The sequence below is a fragment of the Vidua macroura genome, chromosome 18, assembly GCF_024509145.1.
Source record: "Vidua macroura isolate BioBank_ID:100142 chromosome 18, ASM2450914v1, whole genome shotgun sequence".
Classification (NCBI taxonomy): Eukaryota; Metazoa; Chordata; class Aves; order Passeriformes; family Viduidae; genus Vidua; species Vidua macroura.
Window position 1 is genome coordinate 9,340,178 of NC_071588.1, and position 14,247 is coordinate 9,354,424.

A 14,247-nucleotide genomic window follows, 5' to 3' on the forward strand; every position below is an offset into this window, starting at 1 on the left:
TGCCTGTTTGCCCAGGATTTCCTGACATTCAACAGCCTTTCTGGAATTGTAGTTTTGCTGCAGTTGCTGAATATTCACTGATATGGGAGAGGCAGCTACTGTGTTGAACTGCCATGTAGGCTGTCTCACACTGCACGGGGATCTGAGCAGGCACCGTGAGCCCAGCTGGGATTGTGGAGAACACTTGGATTGCTTGCTGAGTCACTCCGTACATGAGGTCATGCTGCTGTCTAGAAGCCCCTTCTGTCCAACAGTTCATACTGAGAATGGTTTACAGCAGTAGTAAGAGAAAATTTCCAAATGCTTTGCACACATGAATTTCAGACAGTTTCTCATCCTCATTAAAGCTGGTGAGTGGAAGTGCACCAATCCTCTTCTGGCATATGATTCTTACTCTCTGACTGATACAGATGAGAGGGATTTGGTGTAGCTTAATAGTTGTGCCTTCAAGAAATGTTTACCTTATACAGTTAAAAAGGAAAAATTGGTTTGGGTTGTAAAGGCCTAAAGGGCATAATCTGCACTATCAGATCCATTTGCCTTATGAGCTACTACATTGAAGCACAAAACAGCCACTTGATTTCTTAAGCACCTGATGAAGAGCAGGAGAGGCAGGCTGGAGAGTGGTGGAGAGGGGAGCAAACGAACCCTGGTCAAAGCTTTCACCACAGAAGTTTCATTGTTTTAATTTAGAAATAGTCACACACTTAAAAGTTGGCAATTTTTCTTCCCAGCATTTCCATTAGCACATTTAAATCACAATTGTTGGAAAGCTTGGTACAGGTAAAAATATACTACTCATAAGCTCTTGGAGAACAGTGAGGGAAGTAAAATAAGTAACAAAACACTTTTTCTTGATTCCCCTCCACCCACTTCAGCAAAGTCACCTAAAAACGAGGGGATTAACTATTACCAATCAATAAGAGGCACTTTTGAAAGAGGAAGCATTGCTATCCAGATTTGAGGGAAATTAAGCATTTATTGGAACAAAAATATACTCTTTATACACATTACTTCATTGAATTGTGTATTCTCTTCTAAAAGCATAAAAAGCAATTGAAGAAAATGTTTCATGCTGCTCTTTCTTTTACCATGCATCTTTTGTTTTCCTGTTTTACCTCCTTTTCTCTTCTTCTATCTTTCTCATTAAATTACTAACCAATGCTTTGCTAATTAATGCCAGCTTAATTTAATGTTTAATGACGCTCCATCTGTGTGGGGAGTTTGATTTCTTTTTTGATTCTGGCCTGACCATTGAGATTAGCAGCATCTGTAGAAAGCTGCAGAGTCCCTTGGGGCACTGAGCAACACTTTTTTTTCACGAAATCAAAGTGACTGGCATGTAGGGTTAATAGAAAGTATCTCTTCATAAAGTGATTGCAAATACTTTGCAGCTTTCTGCATCAGCTGATATTTACTCACTTGCTTGTAGATTATTAAAGATGATGGAGTTAAGTACAACATTATTGTAATACAGCTGCATATTGAGCTGGGAAAACTATTTTTAAGAAAAATTTGACAATTTTGTCAAATTTCATCTATCTATATTCCATAACTATTTATATAATTATACCTGTCACTGGAAAACTAACAAATATTGCATATGAATATATTTCAAGCTGTAAGTTGTTTACAGTTTTCAGAGACTATTTTTTCTTAAGTACTCAAATTTTTTATGCCTCTGGCCATCTAGATCACATGATGTTCTTTCTGTTCCATTTTGATTAAATAGCTCAGAACAAAGGAGTGATGACTGACAAGTTTTAAATGTCACTGCTGAAGGAGTTGGCTTTACCAGACCTGTCCAGAGAAGTTGAGCTGTGGTGAGCTGGTGTCTGAGGCAACCAGGTAACTGCAAAGCAAATCCACACAGGCTCATGGTGGCTAAAAGAGCAGTGGTGCAGGCATTGCTTGGCTCATAAACATGTACTCATTTGTGTGTTAGACTTCAGTGTTTGTTGTTTCCAATCATATAATTTCTTTTGTGTATTTGTTTTTTTCTGGTGGGATTGGAAAGGAAGTGTCTCTTTCAGATGTGTGATGAACTTGTCTTAACGACTTTATGACTCCTCGTGCAATGGTAAGTTTATCATCTGTTGGCACCATCCTGCATCATTTGGATGAATACAGAAAATTAAGGAGCATCCTCATACTTTTCCTGTAAGATTATGCATTGAAGCAGAACTTATTTAGGACACAGTTGAATTTTGAGGTTTGTTTTCATTTCAGAAGAAAAACTTGCAACATGATTGTGTCTTTCTGCATGGTAACATGCAAGAGTAGGATGCAGATTAGATGTGTAAGGGAAGCTAAGAAAATACACATACTTTCAGACACATATATGCTTCTTATATGACATCCATTGCTTTATACAACCACTATTTACATTTGGAGCTAGTGGTTTCTGAAATGCTCAGAGCCCACAATTGAGCCCAGATTTCCAAAAGTGCTTGGCACCCAGCAGTTCTCACTGAGACATTTTTATGGCCAGATAATCAAAATTGCTCAGCATGGTGGAAGCTAGGGAGTTTTGAAAATCTAGCCACTTATTTTAATGCCCAAATGGAGGCTGGGTTCTTCAGGAAAGCTGGTTCATATATTACCATTCCTATGACTCTGTATTAATCCTGTAAGTACTTTTTTTTCTCTTATGGACATACAGTCTATCATATATGTGCCCACTTAAAGACTTTCCCACTCACTCTTCCATACAAATTGTAATTACATTAGTTTCATTGAATTTCAGAAGTTGTTGGTACCATATGAATGAAGCAAAATTTAAAATGAAAATCAGATCTGGTAATTACAGGATTTTTCTACAAGCATTTTTCTTTTCAGGCTTGACTTGGAAATGAAATAAAGACAAGAGATGCCCATTTCCAGGTTGGGAAGCAAACAAAACCAAATTGTAGAGGGTGAGAGTTGCTTAGCTGAGCTGCTTTTTATAAAGCACTTTGACAGCTGAAAAGAAAAACATTGAGGTAACTTGTAAAATGAATAACTTCAGCTATTACATTTGCAATTTTCCACTCAGTGTTCCCTGTCCTACTGCGCAGAGAAACTTGGTAGGACGTAATACCCCAGCAATAATAGTCAGCTTTGACTTTGTACTCTGCAGACATTAACTAGCTCACCTCACACCCCTGCGAGGTAAGGAAATGGTGTGATTGCCACCTTGCCTCTGGCACAGCAAACACTCTAGTTAAAGCTGAGGTTTGCCAAGAGAACTGCTGGCTGTGTTGTTCCTTTCTCATTTCTCCTCACAGTTGCAGAACCACCTCTTAGAGCCCCAAGAGATGTACTTTCTCTGCTCCATTCCACACACCTGATCCTTATCAACAAATGTGCTGTTCTGTTTGTGACAATAAAGGATTATTATGAATATTTTGTGATGGTTGAGATATTTCACAGCTGCCCACAAAAGGTTTGTTTTACTCAGGCATTTGTTAGTCATGAAGGGCAATTCCTGTACTTCGTAGAATTTCAAAATGTGCAATTAATAATAGTCTCCATGCCTGACAAAGTCATTTGGAAAAGGCTTAAGAAATGTTAGAATGTCTCCTGTGCTGCAGGAGGGGCACCTGGATGCAGAGTCAGCAGAAGCTATGACTGACATAAAGAAAAGTGGGGGATTTTGTGGGACCTGTGTCATGTGAACCTCCTTGCTCCTCACAGTGGCTGCTAGGAGCTCAGCATCCCTGTAGGAGCTGACCTTGCGCCTGGGAGTGTTGTTGCACTCAGCCTCAGTTTCTGAGGGATCCAATCTCTGTAAATGAAGGAAAGTGTTGCGAGGCTGGGTGTTCCAGGCAAGGAATGGTTCTCTCTCCACATGCTGCCCGGTGGTGAGGAGGTGTATTCTCAGTAGTAGTCTTCTCATACTAGAAGAATGCCTTAAATTGGATCCTCTGAGTAAAAACCAGCTTCCAGTGCATTCGCCTGCAGGCTTTGTTCTAAACAGCTCCTGTTGAACACCTTGGTTCCTTGCTACCTCCCATCAGGAAACTGGCCCTTTTTTTGCTAAAGGTTGAGCAGAGCTATCTTTTCAAGGGCACCTAGGTAATTTTCCCCATGCTCCATATACTGTTCCCATGAGCAACACAGATGAGTTTGAGTCTTACTAAAAACCAGTAGATAGAAGCCCAGTTCTTTGAATATAATCAGGTATCTGCCTCTTACTGATTTCAGTAGAGATGGATATATAAATATGTTTAATATATTGGATTATGGCATGTCTGAATTAGTAGTTAGTGAGGTTTTAACCATTCCCTCAGACCCAATATTCCTTGCTATATGCACTCTATGCCTCTTAGCTTGGCCACCAGTTCTTCTCTTACGGAGACCGAAATGCACTGTGGAACTTCTGTTTACAGGGTTTGGTTAACATTTTCCTGGGAAAGCAATAACCTTGGGATCATCCCACCCTGCTCTCTTCTTACCCCATGAAACATATTTGTCTACTACCCTCTCTCAGCTGCTTGTAAGCGGTAAAGTCAAGGTACAGGCCTGGAGAGAGGTGGGTTGTTTGCAAACCTATATCCAAAAGGACTTAATTTAGCTAATGGTAATCAATAGTGTAAGTAACTGTAGGGAGGAGCTAGGTAAGAAGTGGCTTGTGGGCTGATGAATTCAAAAGGAATTTGTCTTTTAATTACTTTGCTGCTTTTGAAACTGTGTGTGTAAATCTTTCCTTCAGACAAAGGGAACTTAAGCTTTCAGACAAAAGAGATCTCTGACTCACTCAAGGCATTATGACACTAACTGCTTGCAAGTTCATTCTGCTGCTGGATCTGATTCCTTAAACATATTGTTAAGAAACCTTTGCCAAAAATCGTATTTGAGGCTGGCTTAACGTGGTGGTAAATGAACTCTTTCATCTGCTTTCTTCCAGCAACAAGTGCTAGCTTAAAAGAGGGCGCTGAAAAGGACAAAATAAGTGCTATGTCAGTACACTTATTTTTAATAGCATTACTGGTAGTGGCTGGCACTAAAATATATTATAATCCTTTGTGCTGTTTGCTACAAGAGGTCCAGAAAACCAGTATTAATGTCTGCATACTTTGTGACAGCATCTGATGTTTTGAATAACAGGGACAATAGTAGTCTTCAGGTCTCCATCCCTCCCTCTGCACAAAAAAAAACCCTAAACCAAACAGTGTTGTTTATTTGACAAGTAAACACACTGATGACTGGCAATTGCTGTCATTAAAAAAAGACTTCAAACAGTGGCCACTTCTTTGGGGGTCATTAAAAATCCACTGGCAACTGCATGCAGATTAAATTTACAGCTTGAGCTTTTGCTCTTGTACTCTGCATCCTTTTGCCCTTGTAATTTCCAGTGGAGAATTATTCACTGTCTTATCAAAGATGATTAATTCCCTGGTGGGGTAAAGCACAAACAATGGCTCCTGGTGGAAAAAGTAGTACAATGATATTATCCATCTTAATGTGTTTATTTCCAGCTCCTCTTGCACTGTTGTCTTGTTTTCTGACATCTTTTCCTACTATTAGAAGAAGACAAAGTTAGGTTACAAGATTGCACCTGAAGCCCCAAGCTCAGATCTTTCAGTGTATAACTTCCATGTAATTTCAATCAAGAATCTGTCTTGTGTATAGTTTCATGCAGTGTTCAGCCTGCAAAATGAATGATTTAATTGCCCTGCAGGGTATGCAAACCAAATAAAATTAAGTCCATGTGAGCTACTGTCATCTCTTTTGGCTTGACAAGAAAAAGTGATGTTAGTTTTGCATCTGCCTTAGTGTTATTAAATCTTTCAGTACTTTGGGTGTGTCATACTTTGGAATTTCATTAAAACCTTATCATTAACTAAAGGGTCATATTGCTGGTCTTGATCATGGTAGAGAAGAGACTGAAAGTGTGTTCCCTAAGTATGGTAACAGCTGAAAAAAGAGAAGGTGGGTGAAAATAGTCCCCACTTTGTTCTTTTGGAATCCAAAAGTACCACTTGCTTTTCATTTATTTTTCTCTTTGTTTTTAAGCTCCTCTGACTGACTTTCAAAATCATGCAATTGTGAATTTACACATCAGTTTTGCAGATATGGGAAGGGGCAGTTCTAAATTCTCTGTAGCGGACTCATGCTGGGGAGCTCCTGACTTAGTGATGGAAAGTGCCACATTGACTCAAAGATTCAGTCTGGAAGCAGATTTGTGCTATGGAGAATGTAGACATTACTTGGCATTTGAGGCAGTGTGTGTGAACCAGGATAGCCGTGCCTGTAAGATTGCATCATTGCAGGTATTCCCTTTCCGCTGGGCATCACTGGGAATGCCTTGGATTTGGCAATTCATGGAAGAAAAGCCTGTCATTGCTCTCTGTGCCACAGTGTTTACAAGTCCAGAATCAACACTTGTAAAATGAGTCCTTTCTCCTGTTGAGCAAATACACCAGGACCTTCTGCTGCCTCCCTTTCCAAGTAACATCTCAGGCCACACTGCTCTGGGAGAGCCTGCCTAAGCCTTTTGTTTTAGCAAAATGCACACCTGCCAAGGACAACATGACGCTTTACCAGCCAGTGTTTCTTCAAACAGTGCTCTTGCCCTCCCACATCCTAGCCAAAGAATACTTGTGTGTTGCTGCCAATTTCTGCCAACGGATACAAGCAGTAGAGAATGCAGGAACTGTCACTAAGTCTCCAGAAAAACAAGGCTTGATGTATTTTGGCCAAAAAGAAATCTGTAATCCTTAAGAAACAAAGATTGCATTACATGGAAATCGGTTTAATGGAAATGGAATGGCAGGGAGATGTAATTCATATTCAATAGGATGTATATAAAGTAAGCCAAAGCAGTTTCTTAGCAGAAGGCAGGTCTGTGATTTTAGTCCCATTAGGATACCTATGGAATGTTGCCCATCTCTGCAGTAGAGTTGCAGTGGATTTTCATGAGACTGACACCAGCATCTGGCCCACAGGAGCAGCTCATCTGACCTGATCCACTGGTAGCTGAGGTTGCTGTGTACCTCACTGGGAGCATGTCTAGATTTTCAGATAGCATATTTCTAACCACAGTGTCTTTTCCAAACTCTCTGTTTTCGAGGGCAATCAGCATCTGCTTTAAGGGTATTTAATGACTCTTCAAATGGGAATGGTCCACTGGCAAGGCAACAATATCTTACAAGAAATGACACATCTGTTGAAGAGTATAAAAGATTTTCTTGTTCTGTAACTTGGAAATTTCCTCACTGCTCTGGATTCTTTGGGTAAAAATAATATCCAATATAATTGTTACTTTCTCTTTGTTCCCTCAGAGTATGGACTGTGGAGTGTCACTTGAGCTTTTTTCTATTTATGAATATTGTTTCTGTTACAGCTTCTATATTCAGTAAATGGGCAGGAGGAGAACACCCAAGATTTAAAATGCTTGCTGAGGGGATGATAACTATGTGGTTGTTTTATTGTGTCCTACTCATTTTTCAAACTACTACATAATCCTTAGTGGAAACCTCAAATGAATTAGTGTGATTAATTAATGGGTTGGCTCCTTAGCAGGTATGACTTGTTGTTAATGGAGCTATAATAAGGGTATGTTGATTTGTACCATGGATCCAACTCTTTGAAGCAAAGAACTATAAAGTATTGAGTATTCTTTGTGGGTGTGCAGAATTAAATATTGTCCATAGGGTGTGTGTGTATACATATGTTAGAATTTATGGTTTTAGGCCCTAGCTTTCTTTTTTGTGTGTTATAAAGAAAAGGTCTGGGACATTCCCTTCTTACCCCATCTCTAAATGCTCAGCAGTTCTTTCTGAGGTTTATATTATATTGTATTGGGAAGAAACTGACCAGGTTTGTCTTTTTTTTCCCCTTTTCTTCCCTCCCCCCCTTCCCCCCCCCCCACCAAATGGTTCCAAAATATCACTTTAGGTTTCTCATTGTCAAGGTTTTGTTTCAACCACCAGAGAGAACAGGCAGATTTAGTAACAAAGATGTTCAGCCCCCTTGGCCATAATGTTCCTGGGCGCCAGAATAATTTAAAGCAGACTGGGTCTACAGTTTGAAAACTTGAATTCAAGGATCTAATACAAAACAGGTAATAAGCAGAGGGCACAGAACTGTGCTACTTTATTCTTCACAGCACATTGACCTTGGTTGAGCTTTACATCCTTTATATTGCCCAATGGAAGATGTGATAAACTGAATGGCAAGAGAAGGTTGTGGTACAGAAGTTCCTGTATGTTGGATGACAAGATCCTGTAGTTTTTAACATCTACACAGGGTGTCTACATTTAGAAAGAGTCAACAGCACTCCAGACCTCGGTCTCCAAATTGGTAGAGTTCTTCAAAATGATGTCTGTAGCTAAATTGAAAGTAACTTGAACTAGGCTTTGAAAGTTACTGGTTTCAATGACCATGGGAAGGGGATAGGAGATGAAGTAGATGCTCACCTCTTTGTTCTTAGAAAAGACACTCTGGTGTTGGTATAATCAGCAGAACACTTGGCCTTCCCTTCCCCCTGCATCAGGACCACTGTTCCTTTGCACAGCTTTTATATTGAGCACAAGGACCAATAAATAACTAGGGAGCCTATAAATAAATACAGCTGTGAGCCGACAAAGGCTTCTGACAAATGATGTTTATTGAATTTCTCACGTGTGGTCCAGTTTGAATCCAACAGTGGGGCTTGCTATATTTTTGAAAGTATTTTTTGTGCCCAAGCTTGGGATTGCCCTCTGTTTGACTAAAGAGATCTCTGGCTAGCTGAGGAAAGGAGAGAAATGGGTGAAAACAAGAGGTTTTTTTCACTGAAGCTAGGCTCAAGGTATTAACTTTAGATAAATCAACCCAAGATCTGCTGATTGTTTACATAAGAGAAAACAATATCACTGCAAAGTGCTGGCTCAGATAATACACATCTCCCCTCAACAATTCTACCTGATGCCATTGTCCTAGAAATTCAGTAATCCATACCTGGATTTAAGTCCATTTTATGGTAGCCTTCAAAAATGGTAGTCAGGTATGTATGTAGGTATGGGCTGTTATGGGAGGTGTTGTATGGACAAGAGCACAGAAAGCTCCAGTCCCAAAGAGCTTGAAGTCTCCCACTTGAGCAGAAGTTCCCAAGTCTGCTGGGTGCATGGAGTTCATTGGATCTCACCCATAGCCACCATGGGAGCTCTAGTCAGGTAAATTGACAAAGCATTAATTACTTCAAAGGAGAGCTAATGAGGCAATAAACCACAAGGGTGAAACTCAAATGGTTTATGGTGCCATTAGTAGACTGAAATGGAATTATAATTAGAGCAGGGCAAACGCTTCATAGTCCACAATTTATCCAATGTATTTAGTGCTTGTTTCTGTTCATGAATTATGCACAAGTAGGCATATTTTAGGAATGTATTCATTGTTTTCAATTGCTCAGCAACCACTTTATATGGAGAGATTTCTGCCAATATGAGTAGGCTTATACAGTTTGCATCTGGTTTATCTTTGCTTGGGGGCTTTGTGTATATATTTGTGCTCTGTAGTGGGTCAGTGAAATACTGTGGTGTTTCTACTTCCTGGAATGTTATAGAAAAGCATGTTAATTGTACTGGGATATGTAGCAGTTACCTAAATTTGAAGGAAAACCCTTTTTTGATCTTCAGAGATGGATTTTTTGCTTAAGGAACAGTCCTTCTGTAAATAGCTCAGCAGTAGGGCAAGACTTGCTCAAACATCCATCCCCTAAAATGAATAAAATTTGTGTGTCCAAATGAAAGTGTGGTTCAGAAATAATGAAACATGCTCAGGAAAGCTTCATTCCACTGCTTAGATCTTGACTTAAGTGCAGAATAATTCAAATATTTGTTGAATGACAGTCTTATCTTGGGCTTTGAGGTGGTGTGTGGTTGAGTTTATAAAATTCCTCTTGGAGCTCTTCCAGTTTGCATAAAGTACTTGTATAATATAAGGGATGATCCTCTGTTGTAGGACATCGTTCCTGTATGCTATCATTCACTTGGCTTTATAGAGGGAAACAATGTTGCTGAGAGGGGTCCAATGTTTGGAAATGACTGTGTACACCCTCAGGTGCTCCTCATCCTTGTGTGGTGTGTTTGTCTCCATCTGCCCGTGCACGTACTAGTGTGTCACAGGCTCTATTGGTCATCCAGCTCCCCCACAGACCAAAAAATATGGGGGTACTTGGGAATGTCCAGTCTATCCAGTGAGATGTTCTGGTGTGTTGGACTCTCAAGTCAAAATGTCTTGGGGGCCAGTCTGTCCTTCTGTTACATAGCCCTGTTCTCTTCTATGAAGAACCTATTCAGAAGAGACAGAATTAAGCCACAAACCTTTATCTTCTCACATTGTTGTATCCTCTAGCCTGGCAATCAAGCATTTGGTTCTTCTCTCAGGTGATTGAGAAGCTTAGTTTTTTGGAGTGGGGATGCTCTGTGCTGCCCAGTGGTCATCTGGCTCCATGTTTGTTTTCCTGAATAAATCATGTATTCTCCTTTTTGTATGACACGTTTAGTTCCATGATTTAAGAGCTTCAACATATAGCTCTTGTTTGTTCTTACATTTGTTAATATCTAACCATGAATTACCCATGAATGAGCTAATTAGGCATTAACCATATATTATACACCATCCAAAGAATCAGAACTTTCACAGACATCTATGTGGCAACTTAGTAACTTAGAACATCCCTGGGCTAGGAATGTCTGCATGTATTAGGGAAATGCTTGCAAATCCTGGTCCACAGGGTAGTTGCAACATAGCTCAAAATCAGAGCAAGTCATACATGGAACAAATGCCTTGTAGGGAAAAAGGTCAGGATCTCAAATGGTGAAATATGGATCAGGAATTTGATAACAACTTATCCTTTCTGAGAAGACAATATTATTGGAACTGATTTTTACTTTTCATGTAACACTTTGAATGAAGCTCATGCAGAATGAAATGGAAATAGAAAAACTGTCCATGTCCTGTGAGATTATTTTGTGAATTCTAATATTGTATCTATAGTCTATACTTTATTAGAACAGAGACAGAGACACTTTATAACAGCTTGTGTTCTTTATACTCTGGGTACCTGTTGACACTATTCTGCCATGGTAGGTTAAGATTTCTGTTAGTGCAGGGATGATGAAAATCATCAGTGCAGAGGAGATATGAACAGAAACTCAAGGAAGGAGTCCTGGATGTGGTCAACACAGAGATTGAGGCAAATACCACAGAACCAGGAGTCAGTGATGCTGATGCCAGAAGTGTTCAGTAACATCAGCAGTCATTCTCTGGTGTTCTTAAGTGATCTGTGTGTCAGACTAATTGAGGTGTTGCTGCCTGGCCATAGTGAGCCTGGCTGGTTCTGTCTGCCTTTTGCTCTCTCCAAGAACTCAGCAGCACCTCTTCAGTCTGCCTCCCTCCTGAAACATTTTCTCAGCTGATACTGATGGGCCTCAAAATGACATTATAAAACCCAGTCTGTAGGTCCAGTAGTGCTCCTGAGGCTCTAAGGTTTCTACTGTCCAGCTTCCCACCAAGAGAGTTGTATGGTCTGTCTCACTTTGAACTGTCTGTATCTTATTTTGTACATGACCCAGCAAAACCCAGCTCCAACTGTGACTCACTGTACAGTAAAATAACAAAGTTGTCATTTAGATGTTTGAATTAAAAAGATTGTGGAGCCTGTTTCTACCAAATTACTTTCCTATCAAATATTAATAAGCTTGGCTGGTTGGGGGTTTCTTTCAGAAGAAAAATCCAAGAGACATAAATCTATATTAAAGACTAAGTGCCTATCGAATGGAACTTTATGCACATTTGCTGTGGTTTCTCGCTTTCTTTTTACTCAAGCATAACAGAGGAAAGCCAGCAAACCCCACAAAATTGTTGTTTTCTCTCTTCCACCTTTTAGCCCCAAAATTGTAGTTTGAATACTGCTGTTTTCCCTAGCATGCATTTCTGAGTGTCTGCCTGAAGCACAGATGACACGATACATGATGAAAGCCAAAGGGTTAATCTTCTAGGGACTCAAGACTAATGGCCCAGTAATGCTCACCCAAGAGGGAATTGTTGTGGCTGTTTCACATCTCAGTCTTAGTCACTTCATAATAATTTGGAGATTTCCACTGGAACTTAGGTGGCAGTAGGAGCAGCTTTTAATAAGAGACAGCAGTGCTTGAGGTTGATGTCTTGCACCTTGGATCAAAACTTTGCTCCTACCTCTCCTTCATCTGTTACTGCAACCTCTTGTTGCAGATCTGTATGTGGCAGAAATTCAGAAGATACTTCAATCCCTCTCAGTGGGGCCTTAAATTTTCATTAAAGCCGCTCTTTGCAGCTCTCCTTCTCTGCCATGATTGCTATATAGGTACGAGAGAGTCCAGATTACTTTTGGGAGCATCCATATATGTGGTACAGAGAGTTTCTGTGTTATGTATATTTACATCGATATATACATATATAGATGCATATACGCATTTACATGCATTCAGACAAGTCATGGAAAGTATAAATGCATGTTTCTATCCATGGTTTTTGATCAGCACAAAAGTGTGTGCACAGGGGAGTCTGTGCAGGTCTGCATGTGTCATGGAGGTAAACACTGCATGTACTGGATTCCTCACTCTGATTTTTGTTGCTGTGGGAATTCTGACTTGCATCAGATCCTCTTGTGCAAATGGTTTGGATTTGGGGACTCCTCCCCTTGCTAATGTGCTCTACCAATCTCTCTCTTATTGAAAGAAAGAAGAAGAAAGATGGAAGGCAGGAGAGAGAGCAGTGTAAAGGTCAGCCAGCACTGCAGCCCGACACAGAGATTTATAACCCTCCAAATTCTCCCTCTCTCTGGCAGCATGTCTTTACAGACTCACATTATCTCTATTAATACCAGCCACAAGGTCATTACTCAGGCACTGAGCCTTCCTCCAGCATAAATATTTATACAAGGCTGACCTGCGGCTGCTGCGTTTGCCTTTTATTTGATTTCTGCCGCCTTTTGTGTCTGTCAGTAATGTCTTTAGCTGCTCTGGCTGGGACAGGGGGAGCTCAGAGGAGCCAGGGAGGGGTTAAGAAGGGAGTGAAAGAGAAGGGGGGGGCAGGGAGAGCAAGAGGAGAGGGATGGATGGGGGGGTTGACATTTCATATGATCTCCATGGATGGTGACTTAATAAACCCTTATTTCATACCAGCTGAATTTTTTAAGAAGTCAATATTTTGCACTGAGATTACAAATCTAGTGAAAATTTCCTTTTATCTACTCAAGAAGATAAGAGTGCAAGAATCTTTTGTGTATGAAGTGTTGCTTTTGCTGGAGATGAATGGGATTTTAGAGATTTATTCCAGAGAATAAAATAAGGATAGTTTGCATATAGGCATGCATGAGTGAATACATAAAATGCTATCTCACAAATTTCTATCAGCCGTGAGTTCATGGACGTGCAACTTTGCTCGTCCTAACATACTAACACTGCTCTGAACCATGTTTTTAGTTTCTGTCAGAGTCAGGTGCAGATACCTGTCTGACACAAAGGGAGACAAGGTTCCTTTGCTTCTTTGGGAAACATGTTCCAAGAGGCAAGGGCAGCCTTGGTGTCTGTGCTGCAGTCCTGTCCTCTAGCAGAGCTTTATCTGCCAGTGTTCAGAGATGTATGAGAAGCTTGGGAACAGGAATGGAAATTTGAGACAAGTATGGTGCATGCCAATGATTGGTTGAAGTTTTCTAGTGCAATAAAAACACAGAAGCTGAAGAGAAGAATCATGAGTTTAACCATGTGCTAAAATTTATAATGGCACAACCTGTCTTAATTCCACAAGGACTGGATATTTAGTGGCACTTGTAACTGCTGATACATCCCTGTTCCTCGAGAGCTGAGAGCAGTCAGTGCAGTAGTAGTGAAGATCTCCATACTAAAAGAGGGAGCCTTACTGTAGGAATGGATTAGCACTACCTTAGCATTTGCACTTCTGAATTGTTTTAAGCCTGGTAATTTTACTAATTAGTTTTGCTTTTCTCTGTTTCACTTAGGTCTTTGGTCCTGCTGAAGGCAGGCTATAGGTTGGAGCTAGTACAGCAAATAGGGCAGTCCACTGTAATGAGCCTTTTCTTGTTAAGAAACACTGTTTTAGTGTTTGCACAGGATTCCCCCTAACACCCTGTAAAATATCAGTAAAATACAAAGTAAAATCAGGCTAACTTGAATATGGCTTTCAGATATGTTTTCTCTACTTTCTGGATGATTCCTTAATTTTGTCTTCCTCCTTTTTAGAGTTTGAGAAACTTAACTTTTGCCTGCCTTCAGGATG

General features: G+C 40.2%; 1 long non-coding RNA gene across 8 annotated transcripts in view; it reads left to right on the top strand.

Annotated features, from left to right (window-relative positions):
• Window positions 1–14,247, top strand: part of LOC128816254 (uncharacterized) — a 226,350-nt gene that overhangs the window by 14,570 nt on the left and 197,533 nt on the right. For all 8 annotated transcript variants that reach the window (XR_008439839.1, XR_008439833.1, XR_008439834.1 and 5 more), the window contains exon 3: window positions 1,733–1,848. This is a non-coding gene — a long non-coding RNA (uncharacterized LOC128816254). The remainder of the gene's footprint in view (window positions 1–1,732; window positions 1,849–14,247) is intronic.